Source organism: Vicugna pacos, chromosome 7 (genome assembly GCF_048564905.1).
Source record: "Vicugna pacos chromosome 7, VicPac4, whole genome shotgun sequence".
NCBI lineage: Eukaryota > Metazoa > Chordata > Mammalia > Artiodactyla > Camelidae > Vicugna > Vicugna pacos.
The window spans coordinates 12,768,462-12,788,282 of NC_132993.1; the positions used below are offsets into that span (position 1 = coordinate 12,768,462).

Sequence of the window (19,821 nt, forward strand, 5' to 3'; positions counted from 1 at the left end):
TGGTCCAGAAAAGGATGTGTGGAAAGATGAGGCTATTTCTGATAATGTCTTAAAATGATGACAGGGCTCTCAGATGAAAAGGTCCACTAGACAATAAATATGGTTACCCCATCAGAACAAAGATCTAAGGTCCAGACTGGTTGCCAAATGGGCCACATGCTAGATAATTGAGGGTGATTCCATCTTTCACGTGTGGATTCACAATCTTCCAAAAATGAGGAGACAGCAACATACACGTAACACTCATACTGCATTCACTAGTCAAACCACAGTCAACTTAACTCATCTTTGAAAATTCGGAAGTTTCCTTTAGGTTCTTGCCACGCTTCAGGGTCACTATTAGGAACATGAATTATGGCTGGTTTGAAGCAACTTCATTTGAAACCGTGGTTTGGGGAAAACGTCCTCTTTGAGCCTTGGTATATGAAATGTACAAAGACATTGATCTCCCGCCTAGAGGGTTTCTAGTCCCACACTTCTCAAAATTTACACAGACTTTTTTTCCAGTGTTAGCACAACCGACTAAGGTTTTATTTTCTGCCTTTGCTTTCCCCACATATCTCAGAAGCCATATGGTAGGCAGCTAATAATGTGGTTTGCAGAACAATATACCTGGCTGCCCCTGTGCAGAGCACAATGAAAAAAGCTTGGCTCCACCCACTCCGTCTCCCTGTTCTCTCTCCCGTTTTCCATCCCTGCAGACAGTGCCCTTCTCCCCCTCCGTTGGCTCCCATTTCTTGTTTTCCTCCCCTTTAATGCCTTTTTCTCTTCCTGCTTCACCGACTTCTTTCTTTCCCTCTGGCTTGCTTGTCTTCTGTCTCCGTTTGCCTGCTCATCCATCTTCTCCCCTACGGAGCTCATAGATTCAGAACAGCACTTGCTGGAATCTCATTGTCTGAGCAATGACTGCCCTCCCTGACTTCTGTCTGTTAAAAGAAAAAAAAATCCTTGTCATCTAAGCTTCAAGACTGCCTGGATTCCAGATAAACTAAGATTTATTGTGTGTACACAATGGCGACCCCCGGGCTATGCACTCTGAATGCATATCATGAATGTTCAAGGAGAAGGGCTGAAGCCAGCAGGCTCTTGGTTTTATCTGGAAAACATTATTTTTTATAATTATTGAAGAAGATAATAAAGAGAATCAAATTAATGCTTTGCGTGACCAGAGAGTGGTTGAGGTCAGGGGTCATTGGGAGGGCAGTGTGGTCCTTCTTGAGAAGCTTAAGTACGGGGTCCACTGTATCCTCAGTTGTGAGTGGATGCAGGGGACCTCAGAGTGACACTCAGATCACCAGGGAGCCTTCATTCGCTGACCCTTTACTTAACTCTTCTCTCTCTCTCCGTCTTTCCCCCAAAGCTGAAGTGCAGACAAGAAGGTAAAGAGTTGGGAGATGTATTTGGGATAGGAGAGGCTGGCAGAGTAAGGGGGAATAACTTTCCTTTCCCCCCAGTGTCCTCAAAACTTTCCTTTTTCTCCGTCTCATAACAGATCACTTCCTACCCAACCAGCTGGATCACTACATGCTTAACTTTGTTAAGATGGACAGAATAGCAGGACTTTCGAATGATTCAGTCCATCAATTTAACCTTTTAAAAAAAACAAACAAGATGATATTATGTAAGAATCAATGGGTCAAATGGCTAATACCATGGCCAAAATCCTTGGCTGACCTCAGAATAATCAATTTGGGCATAACCTCGGGGGAGAAGTTTCCTGGGTCAGTTACCCCTGTGTTCTTTCAAAGTTGAGAACAAGACACTGAATTTGGCCCTTTACTCACCAAACTGATGTTTTGTGGCTTCAAATATTCGTTTTGTTCCAGGTAGACATGGCTTTTCCTCAAAGCTTCTGTTAGGAATATAGAGACAGACCAAGAAAAAAAAATGTCTTTTCAATGACAACCACGTCTTGGTGGCTCTTCCTTCCATTTACATCTAAGACTCACTAATTATACTTTCATGAATTGTATTTTCATGTTGAAATCTGTGTGTTAAACGTTGAATCTTTCACTGACATCAGGACTGGACTGAGTCTATATCATGAGAACATAGCTTACTAATTTGGTTAGTTCATTTAAAAATTCTGGATAGTGTGTCGACATGATGACAAGCAGCAAGTTTAACTGATTTAACACCAGTAGCTACAACCTTCGAAAACCTAAATTCCATGCATGGCATTAGGAGTTGTGTATTCTTTATCCCAATGGTCATTAGAGGCTATAGTCAAAATCTGAAACTCTTCTTTTAAAAAAAAAGTTAGTAGACTTCATTTTTGAAACAGTTTTAGAAATTTAGAAATTTTACAGGAAAATAAGCAGAAGTTTCAGAGTTCCCATATCACCCCCTCTCCAGTTTCCTCTCTTGCTAACTTCTTACCTTAGTGTAGTATATTTGTTGCAACTGACAAGCCAATACTGATACATTATTAACTAAAGTCCATAGTTTATACTACGTTTTGCTCTTTGTGTTGTACATTTTAAAGGTTTTGACAAATGTATAATGACCTGTATCCACCATTACAGTGTCAGACAGAATAGTTTCACTGCCCTGGAAGTCCCCTGTGGTTTACCTATTTATCTATCCCTTCCCTTGCATCCCTGGAAACCACAGATCTTTTAAATATCCCCCTAGGCTTGCTCTTCCAGCGTGTCATATCATTGGAATTACACAGCATTTAGCCTTTTCAGACTGGCTTCTTTCATTTATCAATATGTATCTAAGGTTCCATCTAAGGTTGTGGCTTGATAGCTCATTTGTTTTCATCACTGAATAATAATATTCCATTGCATGGATGTACCACCATTTGTTTATCCATTTTTTAAGTTATTAGTATATATCTCCCATGTGCTCCACATTCTACGTAGTTCTAAGAGGGCTACTAGAAGATTCTAAAATAGCTTTATGTTCAAGTTTAGTCTAATTATGACAATAAGACTTATGTTAGACAAAATAATATAAAAGTATATATTAAGCACTGAAGTCTATGGTTTGCACCAAACAAATGTGTTCTGGAAAAGCAATATTCTCAGGAGAACATGAGTCTCCTTGAAATTGCACATATTTGTGCATGTGTGTATATATGTGTCCACGGTCCAAAGCATTCATCAAAATCTCAAAGGGATATGTTACACCTCCTCCCAAGAGTAAGAACCATTTCAGAGATGAGGAGTAGTGCCAATGATCACCTCTTGCACGTATAGATGCAGAAGAGCTAGTAAGGGGGTAGGGCTTGATCTGAAACCTGAAGGGTGGTGGTAGGACCTGGTCTGGTTGAACAAGGAGCCTACAGCAAGAGTAGGCGGAGGAATGCTAGATGGGGCTGATAGAGAGGGAGGAAGAACAGATCTACTTTGAACTAGACAGGGATGAGAAGTAAGGCTGGCTAAGAAAGGGAGGTCCTTCAAAGTCCAGGAGTTGTTTAATTTGGGGTAACGTCTTGTTCATCCCAATAGAAAGTGTCCCATGCCAACTGTTAGTTGGCACATGTGCGAGTGTATGTGCGCACACACTCTGAAAGAATACACCTTCCCAGTTCCCTTTGCCTCTTCTCTGTGGAGAAACTTCCCTATGGAAGGGCTTTAGATTAGCAAGTCCGTGTGAAACCATGGGCCCTGATCAAGAAAGAGAAGGAAGGTGGAGGGGCAGGAGGAATGGTTCCCTTCTGCTAAGTCAGCTTGATCTCAGCACTTGGCTCTGGAAACCTTTGCTCACTTCCACCTCTTCAACATGGATGCAAAAATGCTCTGCAAGCTGTGAAGCGCTTTGTAAATGTCCCTGCTATTATGCTGTCCCATCTCCTATGAAATACGTTTCCTTTCCTTCTCTGCTTTCTTAAACCAGATCCATCCTTAAATGTCTGGCTCAAAATTTAAGCCTTTCTTGACTCTTTCAGCAGACTGTGATCTTTCCATCTCCTAAAAGTCAATAGAATTTATAATATGAACTTTCATTTGGCCCGTATCACATACTGCCTTGATATTATTTGCTTGTTCATTTCTTCTGAGTCTCTGTTTGGTCTTTTACTACAAGATTGTGAGACCAAGCTGTTCACTGATGTATGCCATGCACTAAAACAGTGTCTGGCACATAGCAGGTGGTCAAGAAATGCTTTTTAAGTGTACCATTGTCTATGAGGATACCAGCAGGGATGTTTTATGCCATTTTTCTTCCTCACAAAGTTTTAGTTTATGCTATTCACCCCGTAGTTAACCATTTGATTACACATGTAGAAACTGGTGATCTGATCTGAACATCTTGCCCATTAGCCATGAATTAGGCAGACTGCAGACCAATAACCCACATGATCTTCTTGGTGTAGATCAGATAGAGTTGCATCTTTCTTTTACCATTTTGCCTTATTTCCTATTGATGGCCTCCTACCTGGGCCTCAAATAATACCAAATGATGCTCATTACTTAAAAAGTGCATTTTCCAAGACATATGTTTTGGAAGAGGGGAGTGACAATTGTTCATCTTTTGCAACAGAGTTGACCCAGTAGCCAAAGTCCTGGCTCAGAGCAAACTTGTCGCCTCTGACTGTCTAAGTAGACGAGTTGCCTGACCTCACTCACTGCCTCACCTCCCTGGGGCTGAAGGGGGCCATTCACCCAACTTTGCTTCGTGGAACTCCTGAAGGATAGCCACCCACATGGCTATTACTGTTTAAATTTGTCTGTTTGTTTTTATTGTCAATACACTCTATGTACATGCTGGGCCAAGTTCTATAGTAAATCGGCCTAACAGACAGTGTCTTCAGCCTCTGGGAACCGCAGAGAGAATAAAGACAAGAGAGTGGGTGATAACACAGGCTGGAAACTAACCACCAGACAGATCATGAGTGAGGCTGGTAGGCTCTTCGGCCTCCTAGAGATTGTATCTCTACAGAATCTTGTGGAGCCGGGGTCCAGTTCTCAGCCTTGTGGTTTTGATAACTCTATTTTTTCAGTTTAACCAAGAGTCATTAGGAGCTGATGAGTTTATCCATTCTAACCAAACCACAGACTAGCTTTGTTTTTTCCCCAAATCACAGCACTAGTGAATTAATTTAGAGTGAGTGAGCTACAGTCCAAATATTTAGGTCCAGGGCACTTACCTTCTGGTATACACAAAGCTGATAAATTACATTTCTAATGAGGGGCTAGCTTGCTAGGCATGGAATCAGTCTCAGGGTGCATTTTCCATGGGGAATAACATAGCCTGATACACGCAAAAGTCCCAAGTCCTGCTCTGCTTTGGAAATTGCTTTCCCAGGGGAGAGAATATTATGGGATGGAGACCCACAGACACAATCTTCCTCTTCACTTACTTTTTCTAAATTTCATGAAAACTACCACTCATTTATATATGTCATTATAAAATCCATCTTTGTTTAATATTTTAAAGTCATACTTGAAATTCTTTTAATTCCAAAGTATGTGATCATGGCAAGAAATGGGGGAAAAACCCCGCTCCAAAAATGTGTGAACAAAGTGAATAATCTCACATCTCTGCCACAGTCTCCACTCCCCGCCCTTGTCATAGTAGACTTGGCAAGACTAGGGTGAGCAGCCTTCTGCACGTTTCACCAGGATGCTGTGAAGACACGCAACACAGTTAGGGATCTTCAATTTCTTTTTGTAAATGTGTACCCTGAAACCTACTCTTCTCACTTCATATGCCGTGGACACTCCCCCTCGGTCAGTGAATATAACTCAGACTCGTTGGTAGCTGCGTCATGTCCCATGGAGGGGTAGATGTGCCCAGGGTCCTGCTTCAGGTCGAGTCTAGTCTTTGGCCACTGCGATAACAATAAAGTATTAAACCATAAGGTATTAAACACTTCTGTGCCTATCTTGTTAGATGGTGACATTTTTGCTTCTGTAAACTGGATTCCCCACAGCGGGGGGGCCTTTGTGAAAGAAATGGTGGTTCTAGTTCTGTGAGCTGTTTCTCATGAATTACAGTGAGTTGTCTTGACCATTTCTTCATGACACAAAGATAAGGACCTTCTTCTTCTTTTTCTTTTTTCAGAAAAATCTGTCTCCTCATTACACGAAGAGGCTGTTGAACAAACCCATGGGATGCAGAGTCATATGAGACTTTTGCACTGTGGGAGAAAGTCCCCGATTTAAGCATTTTGCTCTTTGCATAGCATTTGAGAATGCTGGAGCTGGTCTAGCCTGGTGGGCACTTAATACAAACTCGTTGAGCATTGAATACATGAAGGTCATTTGGATCAAGTGTCTCATTCCACAGATGGGGAAATTGAAGCCCAGAGGGTTAAGTGAGGCACGATTAAGGTGAAAGGGAGGAAAGAGTCCAAGTGATCCAAGTTGCAAAGAGATTCGGGAGCTTGGAGTAGCAGGAGAGATTTGGGGGAGGTAGCAACCACATGTATAGGATATACACATGCAAAGATTGAGACATTAGAATGTGTGCATTAAGAATATAATTCTTGGAGGGAGGGTATAGCTCAGTGGTAGAACTGCATGCTTAGCATCATGAGGTCCTGGGTTCAATCCCCAGTCCCTCCATCAAAATAAATAAATAATTAAAAACCTAATTCTACCCCCAACCAAAAAAAAAAAAAAAAAAAGGAATATAATTCTTCTTTAAAGCTTTCTTGAACGACAGCAGCTAGAGTTTAAATTTAACTTTTTTATTTTGGCTATTTCTTGTGGCTGAACCTGTTTCTTTGAATGTGACCCCATGTGGAAACTGGACCCTGGGCAGTTCAGAGACTGTGAGATGTTCTCTGTAACCTGCTCTTCTTCTCTTGGACACTCACATAGACCCATTTCTCAGCCCCTTTGTGGTTAGATGTAGCCACGTGACTGAGTCATCGCCCTTGGAGTGAGGACAGAAGATAGGGACATGACTGCTAGGCTGGCTCATAGAAACCTCTCTTTGGGACCCTCCATTCCCTCCTCCTGACTGACAGCTGGAAGCAAAAGACTCTGAGATCCCACATACCAGTGGGGTAAGCCTGGGTCCCTGCATCCCCGCGTGGAAGGCTGCATGCTAAACACCCACTCTGGACCGTTGTAAATCAGCTTCCACTGTGTCAGACCATTGTCAGCTTTTATCTGTTACAGCAGCTGGGATACTTAAGGAGGCAATGGCTTCCACTATATGTATTTGTGCTTTTATTTATTGGGTTTTATTTTTTTAAATGAATAACCAGATATAAAATCTAGAACCTGTATCAATCAGTGATACAATAATTGTTCCACATTCTCTTAACATCCACTAATTCATGCAGATTTAATAAGGAGACCTGAACCACCCACCTGATCCATGAGAATGAATACCCAGGAGCAAGGGGAAAAAGGATCTGACTTTAAAATTTTTCCTTACTACCGCGGAACTTAATTTAGTTTGATCACAGTGCAAACTTGATTTCTTTTCTCCAAGAGTTTAAGAAATCATTTCTCTTTTTGAGCATTGTCTTTTTGTCAGTGGCTCTGGCCTGATCACACACTCTACACAGGTTTTGTTGTCTTGACAGGAGGGGAGATTTTCTAAATAATTATTTCATTTGTGCTTGCTTGAAAGGTAGAATAAAAGATGAAGAGAAGCCAGTTAGGGAAGTAAAAGAAAGGAGGATGAAAGGAAATTAACAGGACTTGAATTGTTCCCATTTTCAAAAATCATCACCATACTGTTAATAGTAGTAGTAGATGTAGTGGAAGTTTGAATATTTCATTCAAGCAGGAAACCCAGAGGACCCTCCTGGTCCCTCCTTGCATTTTAAACTAAATCTGCATTGACTCTCTAGCTAAGACAAATTATTCGGTAAGCCTAAAATCTTGTTGCAGCCGTTTGGGATAGACCGATGGCCATGTGGTCGCAGGTATGTGGGATAAAGAGAAGATATTGTAGAGAGATTTGTACATTTTATGATGAGGAGGAGATGATGGAACATATAAACAGATGCCTTTGGCATTGCACCCAGGGGTCTGACTAACCATATGACTCAGATGACAAAGCAGAGGTTAAGTCTGAGTGTGGGGAGAAGGAGGAATTGATCTAGAACTACATGCACAAACCTCAAACTACTCTAGAAAAGAAATACTCTTACAGGAAACAGTGATTTGAGACCATAGTAAAAGATCATCAAATTCTAGTCACTGTGTTGGACATTTTTTTTAAGATCTTTTTAAAAAAATTGCATTCTCTTTTATTGAAGTATGGTCAGTTTACAATGTTGTATCAATCTCTCGTGTACAGCATAATAGTTCAGTCATACATAGACATACATATATTCGCTTTCATATTCTTTTTCATTATAAGCTATTATAAGATATTGAATATAGTTCGCTGTGCTATAGAGTATAAACTTATTTCTCAGTTTTATATATAGTAGTTGGTATCTGCAAATCTCGAACTCCCAATTTATCCCTTTAACACCCACTTTCCCCACTGGTAACCATAAGTTTGTTTTCTATGTCTGTGAGCCTGTTTCTATTTTGTAAATAAGTTCATTTATGCGTTTTTTTTTGGTTTATTTTTAGATTCCACATATAAGTGATATCATATGGTATTTTTCTTTCTCTTCCTGGCTTACTTTACTTAGAATGATAATCTCCAGGTCCATCCATGTTGCTACACATAGCAATATTTTATTGTTTTTTATGACTGAGTTACTATATATCCATTGTATATATATATATACCACATCTTCTTTATCCATTCTTCTGTCGATGGACATTTAGGTTGTTTCCACGTCCTGGCTATTGTAAATAGTGCCTCTGTGAACATTGATGTGTATATCTTTTCAAATCATATTTTTCTCTGGATATATGCCCAGGAGTGGGATTTCTGGATCATATGGTAAGTCTATTTTAGTTTTTTAAGGACCCTCCATACTGGACATTTCATTAATAAAAAAGATACTAAAAGTATAGGCGTTTTCTATAATTTCTCAGACTATTACATAACATACCAAAAGGTGAATATGTTTGTCAGGGGAGGGGGTGCTAAACCAGGTTGGAATGACACACCACCACGATAAGGACACTCATCTGCAAATAGGTAGGTGTGATGTGTGCAGAACTAGGAGAGGGGTTATGGCTTCTTTTGATAACAGTTTATAAGGTGATACTTGTCCAGACTCAAAGCCTTATAGCTTTTGTTCCCCAACTTTTCCATTTTTCACTCACTACCAACTTGGACTCCTGCTCAAAAATATTCAGTGCTTCTCCATTGCTTACAGAAACAGAGTCAAATATCTCTGCTCGGCACTCAAGGCCCTCCCCAATACAGGCCCAGCTGAACTGTCTAAACCTGTCTAAACTCACTCTTGCCTGACCTCTGTCCCTTTTGGGCAGGACACTCTCCATTCAGTGCACCACGTTCATGCCCCCATTCCCAGCCCTAAGCCTTTCCTCCTCTCCTCTCCTCTTCCCTTCGGTTCAATCCCATGGTGCTCTGGGTGCAGCTCAGCCTTCTAAGGCCACCACGTGGGTTTGGCTCTGGCTCCCAAGTGCAGGTGCACAGGGCTGTGTGCTTGGCTGGATGTTCTGCTGACACTGTCCTGAAGTTCTGAGTAACTTCTGGACAAGGGAACCTATATTTTCTACTTGCACTGGGCTCCACAAATTGTGTCATCAGGCCTGTGGGTGGGAACTGTCTGTGTGGACAACTCCAACACATGGCCTTGTGTTTTTATTTAACTAACATGAACACAAGCTTGAACATACTCAGAGCACTTTCTGTGTACAAAGCAATTGCACAGGTATCACCTCATCTAAACCACCCAGCAGAGCCAGGGAGTGAGGAGGCTGAGTTCCAGCAGCAGCTGTGGGGCATTTCTGAATCGATCTGAAGCACTTTGGAGTTTTCCTTTTAATCTGTGTTCACATTTTCCCGCTCCTCTTGTCCTGTAATGTTTATACTAATGAAAGTTCAGAGTAATCTAAATGTCCACCACTCTGGTGTGGCTTGACCGCCTCCCGTATTAGTTTCCTTGAGCTGCTGTAACAAAATACCACAAACTTCATGACTTAAGCACTAGCAGTGCACCGTCTCACAGTTCCAGAGGCAAGAAGTCTGACGTCAAGGTGTCTACAGGGCCACATGCCCTCTGAACCCTGGAGGGGAATCCTTCCTTGAACTTCTCGTGGTTCTCTGGCAATCTTTAGTGTTCCTTGGCCTGAGGATGTACCCCTCCAGTTTGCTGTCTTCACATGGCCATCTTCTTATAAGGACATCACTTACATTGAAGTAGTGGAGTGGACATCATGCCACTGCAGGATGACCTCATCTTAATTTAATCTGTAATGGTTCCATTTCCAAATAAGGTCACATTCTAAGGTATTGAGGGTTAGGACTTCAAGCAATCTTTTTTTTTTTTTTTTTTTTTTTTTGGTGGAGAGCGTAATTTCACCCATCACACTTCCTCTGCTGCCCATACTACTAGCCTTGTAGACCCCAACTCTGGAATGTCTCTTGAAACCAGTCATTTCTCCTAACGCCATCACTATGGTCCAGGTCTTTCTCATCCTTTGCCTCCTAATCTTATGGCCTGTGATCTGTTCCCACTCTGCAGCCAATTAGGGCTTTTAAAAACCCTGATCTTGTCACTCCCTAACTTCCCATTATCTCTGGACATGTCCCAACACTGTAATGAGGTTTTCAAGGCCTTGCATAGCTTGGCCCCACTACCCCTCTGATCTCCCTCCATCTCACCTTCCCCATTACTCTTTCTCTTGCAAGCCTCTGACTCATCCCTTATGCTCCAGGTAGACTGAATTCTCCCAGTTAAGGGCCATGATCTCTCCTCCTCCAGACCTCCATGCTGCCAGGAGCACTCCCCTGCCCTCCTCAACCTTCAGTGTTTGGCTTACAAATCACGTCCTTGGATGTCTGGGCAAAACCAGCTCTAAGGGGGCATCCACAGCCCTCTCTTTTTCAGTATCTACCAGAGAGAACCCTGAAATTGTTAGCTATGAAGTCTCTGCCCTGCCCCCTTCCTTCAACCCCAAAAGGAAAGCAAGAGTTTAAGTCAGTCCACACAACAAAATCCTGGGAGAAGAAAATAAAATCTAAGGGTAGAATAAAAGGCGATTTAATTATTCTTGTCATACACTTTGAACACCCCACCCCTCTTAGTGTTCTTCTAGAAATGCAAAAAAAAAAATCATTTGAATTTACTTGGAGCTGATGGACTGTCCTTGACGACGGCTTTAAGATCGAATTTCATGGGGCTCAGAATTTCATGCGTTACCCTCCTACAGCACTTGCCCTCTGTCCACGAGAGAATCCATCACACCGCACTGCTGTGGTTTTGCTCGTCTCCCTCCCCACTAGACTGCAGGTACCCAGCCCAGCACCGGCACACAGTAAGCCCTTTCATGATTGACTTATCAATGAATCAATGATGTAAAAGAAAACAAGTCACAGAGAAGTTAAGAGGTTTGCCCAAGGTCACACCACACATTCTATGTAGACGCAGACACTAAACTTGGGCTTGGCCTAAAGGTCACATCCTCAGCCACTGCCCAGTGGGTGATGAACTCTCAGGGCCCGAGGCCTGGGTCTGCCTTGTCACAATCGTATTGTCAGTACCATCGGTCTCCATGGGGGACTGGTTTCAGGACCCACTAAGGATACCAAAGTCAGCAGAGGCTCAAGTCCCTGCTGTAGAGTGGCACAGGTCAGTCGGCGCTCCCTGTAAGTAGACATTGCTACTGCGGTTGGTGAACTCGGAGGATGCGGAACCCGTGGGTCCGGAAGGCGGCTGCACAAACTTGTCGCATGAGAGAGAAAAGAGGATCGTGAAAGAGAAAGGGAAGGAGAGAGAGATTGTGAAGATAAAAGGAAGAAGTTAGAGAACACAGAAGGAAGAGAGGAGGAAGGGAAATAAGAGAGAAGACGCGAGAACTCGCGCCCCTGCCTCGGCTCAGAGCCGCAGCCCGCGGGCCTCGTCCCCGCCACCAGTGTTCACGGGGCCTCGAGAAAGTGCCGGACACGCTTCCGGATTCGTGGGATACATCAGCAAACAAAACAGACTCCTGACTTTGCGGAACTTACGTTTTAGCAAAGAGGATCAGACAATTTAAAAAATGAACTTAAAAAATAAGTGAGTAATACATGATGTTAGGAAACAATAAATATCATGCAGAAAGCTAGCACAACAGGATAAGGGCAGGAATTCTTACCTTGGGGTCCCATATCCGCAAGGAGTCCATGGACAGAATTCATGGGATCTGTGAACTTGGATGGGGAAAAATAACTTCTTCAATTTCATTAACCTGAAATCTTTAAGTCTGACTTAGGCAACCAGCCACAGGAGTGAGTGCAGTTCCTGTGACTTTGTTACCAGTGGAAGTCACAGATATTTTTTGTATCACAGTTGGTAGAGGTATCTTGAACTAATTTACTCTCATCACTACTTTGTAACTATTGGCCCTGCAGTTAGATCACATTGTTTAATGTATCAACAAACATATATTTGGTAACTGTATCTCAATATAGTTTCTTTGGTAACCTGATTTTCTAAAAATGCTTCAAAAAGCATCACTCAGAGAAGTGGTTCCTAGGCTCCACCAGACTGTCCAAGGGGTTCATGCAACACAAAGGTTAAGAACAGTGGGTACGGGAAATGGTGGAGGACGACAGGGGTAGGGGGACAGCGTGGGCAGTGTCGGTCTCACACCGGACGCCCTGTTGAACCCCTTGTAGCACCCTGGTCCGTCCCCAGTCACAGCCCTGGCTTTGCCCAAAGTTCGGACTGAGGTGCCCAGTGATAGCGTGTTTTTGTTATTCATCAGCCTGTTTTCCTGATGAGAGAACTCTGACCCCTCCCTGCTGTTCACCACCTGCCCCTCTCAGAGGTTATTTAACACAGGCTTGAACATCCAGGAGTTTAGAATCAACAAAACAGTGTCCAAAGAACATGAGGAGATTCGAGAACACTAAAAAGAGATGTTACTTTTTGTTGTTGTTCTGCCTTCTATCAAAACATCCTACTTAACCAGACAGACTAGCTCAGATCAGCCAGGCAGTCTGTGTCTCCTCAAGAAAAGATAAGCAGGTCAGCAGGTTCCGAATGTTGATTAAGTGTAGCACCTGGAGCAAATGGAAAGGGAGCTGAAGATACTGCTGTGTTTCAGAAGAAATTCTTTAAAAATTCAAATTCATCTCACATATATAGTGAAAATCCTCAGAATTCCATGACAAAAGAACCTTTGATTTTTCAAAAATTACACTTTGAGGCTGCTGAAATATTTTCTTAAAACCTACATGTAGACTATAATAAAACACTATCTGGAAATGACACAATTAAATTCTTTCTTATACGAATTAAGATGCTGTTAGCTGTAAGTTATGGGATGCCCAGCTGGAGGTGGATTAATAAAGACCTCACTCCTCTCACTTAACAAGAAGCCTGGAAATTAGTGGTTCCAAGTCATTTCATCTCCAAGACGTCAGGACTCTGGGTTGGCACCCAACCCTAGAGGAAACCACGCAGCCTCTTAAATAATTAGGTCTCTCCCCTTCTGAGTTACATCCTAAAACCTCTTAGCTTCTCATATCAGTGGCTGCTTCATACTGGTGGCTGGTGAACTTCCGTGTTATAACTGTAACCCCTAGGGAGTGAATTTAAAATGCAGATTCCCAGGCACCACCCCCAGAGATTCCTGAGTTTTGGGTTCCATCTGCATCTTTAGAAAGCCTCTGTGGAGTTTTGCTGCAGGTGGCCCAAGGACCACACTTTGAGAAACACCACCATGTGTAACCTCTCCCTGTGTGATCTCCCCACTCCTGTGGATTAGTCCCCCCATAATTTATTGATGACTCAAACATTTTTTTGATCCCTCAGCCCCTGACATTCACTTGGCCACTGAGCATCCCTATCTGAATATCTCATAGGAAACTTAAACTCAACAGGTTCAAAAGTGAACTCAGTTTCTCCTCACACCTGGCACATATAGAATAAGCACAAATTCCTGAACTTGGCATTCAGGACTCTACCTCTCTCTTCAGCCTCATCCCTGACCAGTGCCTGGGCCTTGCTCTTTGTGTTTAGCAATATTCTGACTTCTTACAGAGCCTGGACACACGTGCCTTTCTACTTCCTGTCCCCCTGCCAGAATTCATGCTGCTGGACACAGACGCCCTCTCCTCCCGTCCCATAAACACGCTCCTTGCCATTTGTCCCTCTGTGCCAGGTTTTGACGCTGTGCATCCTGTAATTGCCAGGCTTATGATACTGTATTGTACTTTTCCCTGGTGGTTTTGAACGTGAGCTCCTTGAAAGCGGGGGCTGTGGCTGACTCCCTTTTGACTCCCAGTTCCTGCTGTAGACTCTAAGACATACTAGTCAGTTGCTGAACATTTGATGAATTGAATTTCTTGGTTAAAAAAAGAAGAAAGCAAGAAAGAGAGAGAGAAGGAATGACCGGGAAAGTTGAAGGGAAATTTCAAAAGTGCATGGTTATGAAAAGGAAGGGGACTGATTCCAGAAGGAAGAAGGGATTAACAGCGTCTCACGAATGTTTGTCCAGAGAGCAAGCAGGGAGGGGTTGAAAAAGGGCACTGGATTTGGCGTGGAAGAGTTCACGGCAACGTCAGAGCAAAGAGCCCTCTGCTCTAAGAGAGCCCTAACAGCCCTCTCAGATTATGGTCAATCTCACTCCAGGGATTGCCACACCGGGACAAGCTCCTTCACGCCAGTGGGAGGAGACTTTATGACACAAACTTTGCACAGCACAGAAATGCACAGGCCCACTGAGTAATCACTGAGCTCAGTTTAACTTGGCTTAACAGGGTCCTCTTAAAAGAGCTCGCCTGGGTCTACCCTCCTTTCTACATCCACTCTTGAGCTAGAGGCTTCTCTCTACACCACAACTTCCTGGTGTGCCCCAGTTTAGCCTGGACCGCATGTCAGGCCAACCAAGCTATCACCCTTCTTCCCTCATCACAGACGTTTCTCTGCGGGGCTGGATTGCTTCTCTGAGCTGCTTCTCATGTGCATATTCATCCTAGTCTGCTGTTCCTGACACCTCCAACAAAACTGCCCTATTGTCTGTGTCTATATCACATTATATTCGTAAGCTGATTGTGTTTTTTGGTTTTGGGTTCTTTTCCCCCCATAACTCTTTTCTGCTGAATGCCTTTCCCACCTCTCTTTGCCTTTCCTGTATTCCTGTTCAGGTGTCTGATCATTTTTCTTCTAGAAGAAGAAGCAGAAAATGAACTATGTTTCCCTATTCCCCTGATTTTGCCAGTGTAATTCCCCCAAGGCTGCCATTTCCACAATCAGATTCTCTTCTCCCTGCCAAGCCTTGCTCTGCCCTTTGCCCTTAAAGCCACAGTTCCTGTTGCTCCTAATTTGAATGCAATGTCTGCCCTTTCATATCCTCTGCTGGTGCAATGTCCTGCCACTGAAGCTCTGGTTTAAGGAATCCTATAGTCATTAAACCCCAGTTCCTTACAAAATGTATCATTTAAGGCAATCAAAGGTTTAAAATAGAAATATAAAGCAAGTTCTTAAGAATAACTAAAACAAATATAGGCCTGTATTATGACTTGTTAAGAAACAGAATCACAAAAAGAGAGGAAAGGAGGAAGAGAAGAAATAATATGTGGAAGAGCTAGAAGGATACAGAGAAACATAAAAGGAGACAAATACATTGTCAGAGACAGGAAAACACAGGCAGGGAGCAAGAGACCTAAAGAGAGGCATGACTGCCAAAGACGAATCCTGAAAAGTATACCAGAAAGTGATACATTCTAACTGAGCGTATATCAATTAAAAAAAAATGGCAAACAGCCTCCCACTAGGCACATCCTGGAAGACAAAACCACAGGCTCTGATACAGAAATAAGGACCAGGAAGGAAAATGAGGGCAACACACACCAAGTCTGAATAAGGCAGAACCTGGACAGACATCATACTGTAAACACCCTGAGAGTAAGAACCAGGGACGCACACCTGAATGTGTGCACCAAAAAGAGGTGAGGATAGCGTGATGATGTGCATTTTCACAACCTCAGGCATAAATGAAGAAAAGACCCTTTGTCACTTGTCCTGCAGGCAAAATGAACTTGAAACGAGGTCCAAGCCCCCCCCCCATGTTTACTCTGCTAACCCCTGAGAAAGCTGTTACTTGCACCATTTTGTAGAAAGACAAATTAGGAAGAGGTAACTGACGTAGATGGTTGCTAAATCCTTTCTAGTTCTCTTGCCTTTATTATGTCTCTCATAGGGTACTGAAGTTAAATGGTCTTTGGCCACCTAGAGTTCTATATGGTGTAAAATACTGGATTTGTTAAATGAGCTAATACTTGGAAACTTCTTAGAACACTAAGCACTAACGTGTTTATTAAATAAATAAAATACGATGCATACTATCTTTAAGCCAGACGTGCTGGCTCCTGGAACCGGTTCATGGTCTCATCCCTGGACTTTGGTCACGCTGTCCACCCGGAATGCTCTCTAGTGCCCTCTTCTGGTGCCTCCCTAGTCCTCCACCTCTCCTCCCATCTCCCCGCCTCCATCAAACATCACACGTTCTTTTCAGACTGAATTTAAGAACCCTACATTTGCCCCATAATTAGTCTTATTAAAGGCACTAATGTAACTCCTGTTGCCCAGTCCTGTGGATGCTTCCCGCTTGTATCGTGGGTGAACTCTCACTAGCACTCAGCACCGCTGACCTCACCTCCCTTTGCAATGATCTTCCTAGGGAGGAAGTCGAGGCACCAGCCCATCCAGGTGGTCCTCCTCCTTCCTTGCCCTCCCCTGTCCTTTTCCCTCTTCCCACCTTTCAAACACCGGTGTTCCGCGGGGCTCTGTCTCAGACTCCCTTCTGCTCTCAGGCTCTCCCTCAGGGACAGGGTTTTTACTCCCTCTCTCACCTGCCTGCAGTTACTGGAGGAAAGGGAGACAGGTAGGTGGACCCAATCTGCCAATTCATGAAGACATATCTCAGTCTATTTAAATAACTTGTCCCATCTATATGATGCCAAGTGTATCAGCTGAGCTGTATGTTTTCTACTGAAGCTGTGCATCACATGGGTTCAGCTTCAGTCACGGTGGTCTGTGTTGGGGATCGGGGCGGGCTCCATCATGTTCTCCTTTCACTGGACTCCATTTCTACACCCAGGACGGTTCCCTTTCTGTGGGGAGGAGGCCAACCTCAAGATGTTTTCCGTTGACACGAGCGCACTTTTTTCATCTTAATGCACCTTCTGTGGGGGTATATTGGTTTGCTTGGGCTGTCACACTGAAGGACCTCAGACCATGTGGCTTTAGCAACCAAAATGTATTTTCTCCTAGTTCTGGATGCTCTGAGATCAAAGTGTCGACAGGGTTGGTTTCTTCTAAGACCTCTCTCCCTGGCTTGCAGATAGCCACCTTCTCCCTCTGTCTTCAAGAGGCCCTTCCTCTGTGTGTCTCTGTTCTAATTCTTTTCTTACAAGGATACCAGTCATATTGGCTTGGTGTCCACCTGAATGACCCGCTTTTAACTCAGTTACCTCTTTAAAGACCCCATCTCCAAACACAGTCACATTCTCAGGTACTGGGGGTTAGGATTTCAACATACGAATTTGGGGAGGACAGAGGAGGTATTCCAGAGTGAGAGACTGCCTAGAGTCCCTCACAGCTAGACAGCAGCTGAGACGGAGTTAGAGGCAACTACTAGACACTAATCAGTGCAAGCTCTGAGCCGAGGGACTTCCACACAAATATGCCACGGCTCCTGCCCCAAGATGCTGCCCACCCACTTGTGGGGACAGGGCACTGAGACAGAAGAGGAGAGTCAGTCCTCTAGGCTGGGGTATGCATAGGACAACAGCGTGTGACAGGCAGGAACTGTCCTGTAAGCCTAGAGGAAGAAGAGATAAAAATCAGTTGGATTGGTCGCAGAGAGGTTTGCATGATAACGATAAGCACCTTTTATTGAACTGTATTATCCACCAGCCCTCTTTACAAACTCTAACCTAATCCCACCTCAGGGGCTGTGGCAAAGACTGTATGAAATAAGTTACACCACACTCCTGTGTTGTGCTTGGCACAAGTGAGTGTGTAATAAATGGGAGCTATTATTCATCCAACAAATGTTTGTACCTTCCATGTGCCAGGCAATGTGTTCATTGCTGGGAATATACCGTGGAGCAAGATGGTTTCTGTCCCCACTGAGCTTACAGTTTAGAGATGCGTTATCCAATATGGTGGCCACTAGCCATCTGTTGGCTATCAAAATGAATTAAAATGAAAAATTCAGTTCCTCAGTCACACCAGCCACGTTTCATGTGCTCTACAGCCACAAATGGTTCCACTTCCATCATCACAGAAAGTTCTATTGAGCAGCACTGAAAAGGGGAAGAGAGATAATACCTGTATTGGTAAAGGTCACACAATACAGGCTTACAGGTACAAGGGAAGAACATTATTATTAGTCTTATTATAATCAAGATGCAGAAACGGAAGCTCTGAGAGATTAAAGAATTTGCCCAAGTTCACACAGCTACTAAGTGGAAGAGCTGGGATCTGAACCCAGATCTGTCTTCATGTCGTGCTGCCTCAGACTGTTTTGTGGAGGAAATGAGTCAGGCACAGGTAGAATCTGGTTAAAGAGAGAAGACAGAGGAGGCATCCTCGCTGGGAAAGTAGCAGCATGGACAAAGGCACAAAGGCACAGATGGGCAAGGCTGGCAGAGGACCACGAGTAAACCATTCTGGCTGGAGAGGCAGTGACTTGCTGAACTCAAGTGCCTGGCAAGGTAAGCAGAGCCTGCCTGCCTTGATTAAGAGCCAAGGAGCTAGGAATCTCAGCCCTATGTGCAGATTGAGTTCTTGAAGGATGTTAGCAGGAGCATGGCATGGTCAGAACTGTGTGTTATGAAGGTGGAAGTGCTTAAGTGCTTAGGGTAAACTGGGCTGGGATCAGTTACAGATGGCATAGGGAGAAAAGGAAGGGATGAACAGTACGAACTGAAAAAACACCAGAGTGGGAGCCTAGAGCCTGACCCTAAGATTTAATATTATGTAATACTGGGCAATACACTATTTCCCTGGGCTTCATCTTTTCAATTCTAAAAGGGCAGGGCTGGCCCAGACGATCTCTGAGGCCCCTTCTAGTAACGGTAGTCTAGGATTCTGCAAATGTGTGTGACATTAGGCAAAAAGAAGCAGTGGGAAGTGTAGCACTGAGTATGGGGGCAAGAAAGATGGCAGAGGAAAAGGTCATCCTGAGACAAAGGGGGGCTGATGTGCTACTAGCACATCTAGGTGTGTGAAAGTCTTGTCTTTGAGGTTTTGGGTTTTTTTTTTTTTTTCTTTTGTAGGGGGTGTTGCAGGGTATGGAGGTCGGGAAGGATCAGAGGTAGTGGGAAAATGATGGGTTTGTTCATTATTTTCCACACCCAAAATACAGATTTTAAACTTTTTTGATCCATGGCCCACAGCAAGAAATACAACTTACATCATAGTCCGGTACAGTTGTCCAGTATATACAACTGAAATGAAAGGTTTATGAAACAAATTGTGACTCTTCTTAATATTTTCTATTCTAGTATGTTTCATTATTTTAAAGAGCTGGTTGCCTTCCACTGAATTTCTCTTATCAATTAATGTGTCACGACCCACAGTTTTAAAAACACTGCCTAAGAAGAGACTCAAGTCTTCTTAAGTTGGGGGCGATGGCAGGGAATCCTATCAAAGAGTCCAAGAAGCTGCAGGAGTGAACCTGCGAGGCTCCGGGCTGGGCAGTCTGGAGAATGTTTCGTTGAAGCCCTGTTCGGATAGAGTGTTGAGGAAGGCAGAGGCCTGGGAACAAGTCAAGGGGAATTACCCGTCCAGGTGATGGAGAGGATGGGGTGCCCTCA

The 19,821-nt window shown here is 43.6% G+C and overlaps 1 protein-coding gene across 4 annotated transcripts in view; it reads left to right on the forward strand.

Moving 5' to 3' along the window:
- Positions 1-19,821, forward strand: part of HIPK2 (homeodomain interacting protein kinase 2) — a 252,551-nt gene that overhangs the window by 45,548 nt on the left and 187,182 nt on the right. The window lies entirely within an intron of this gene.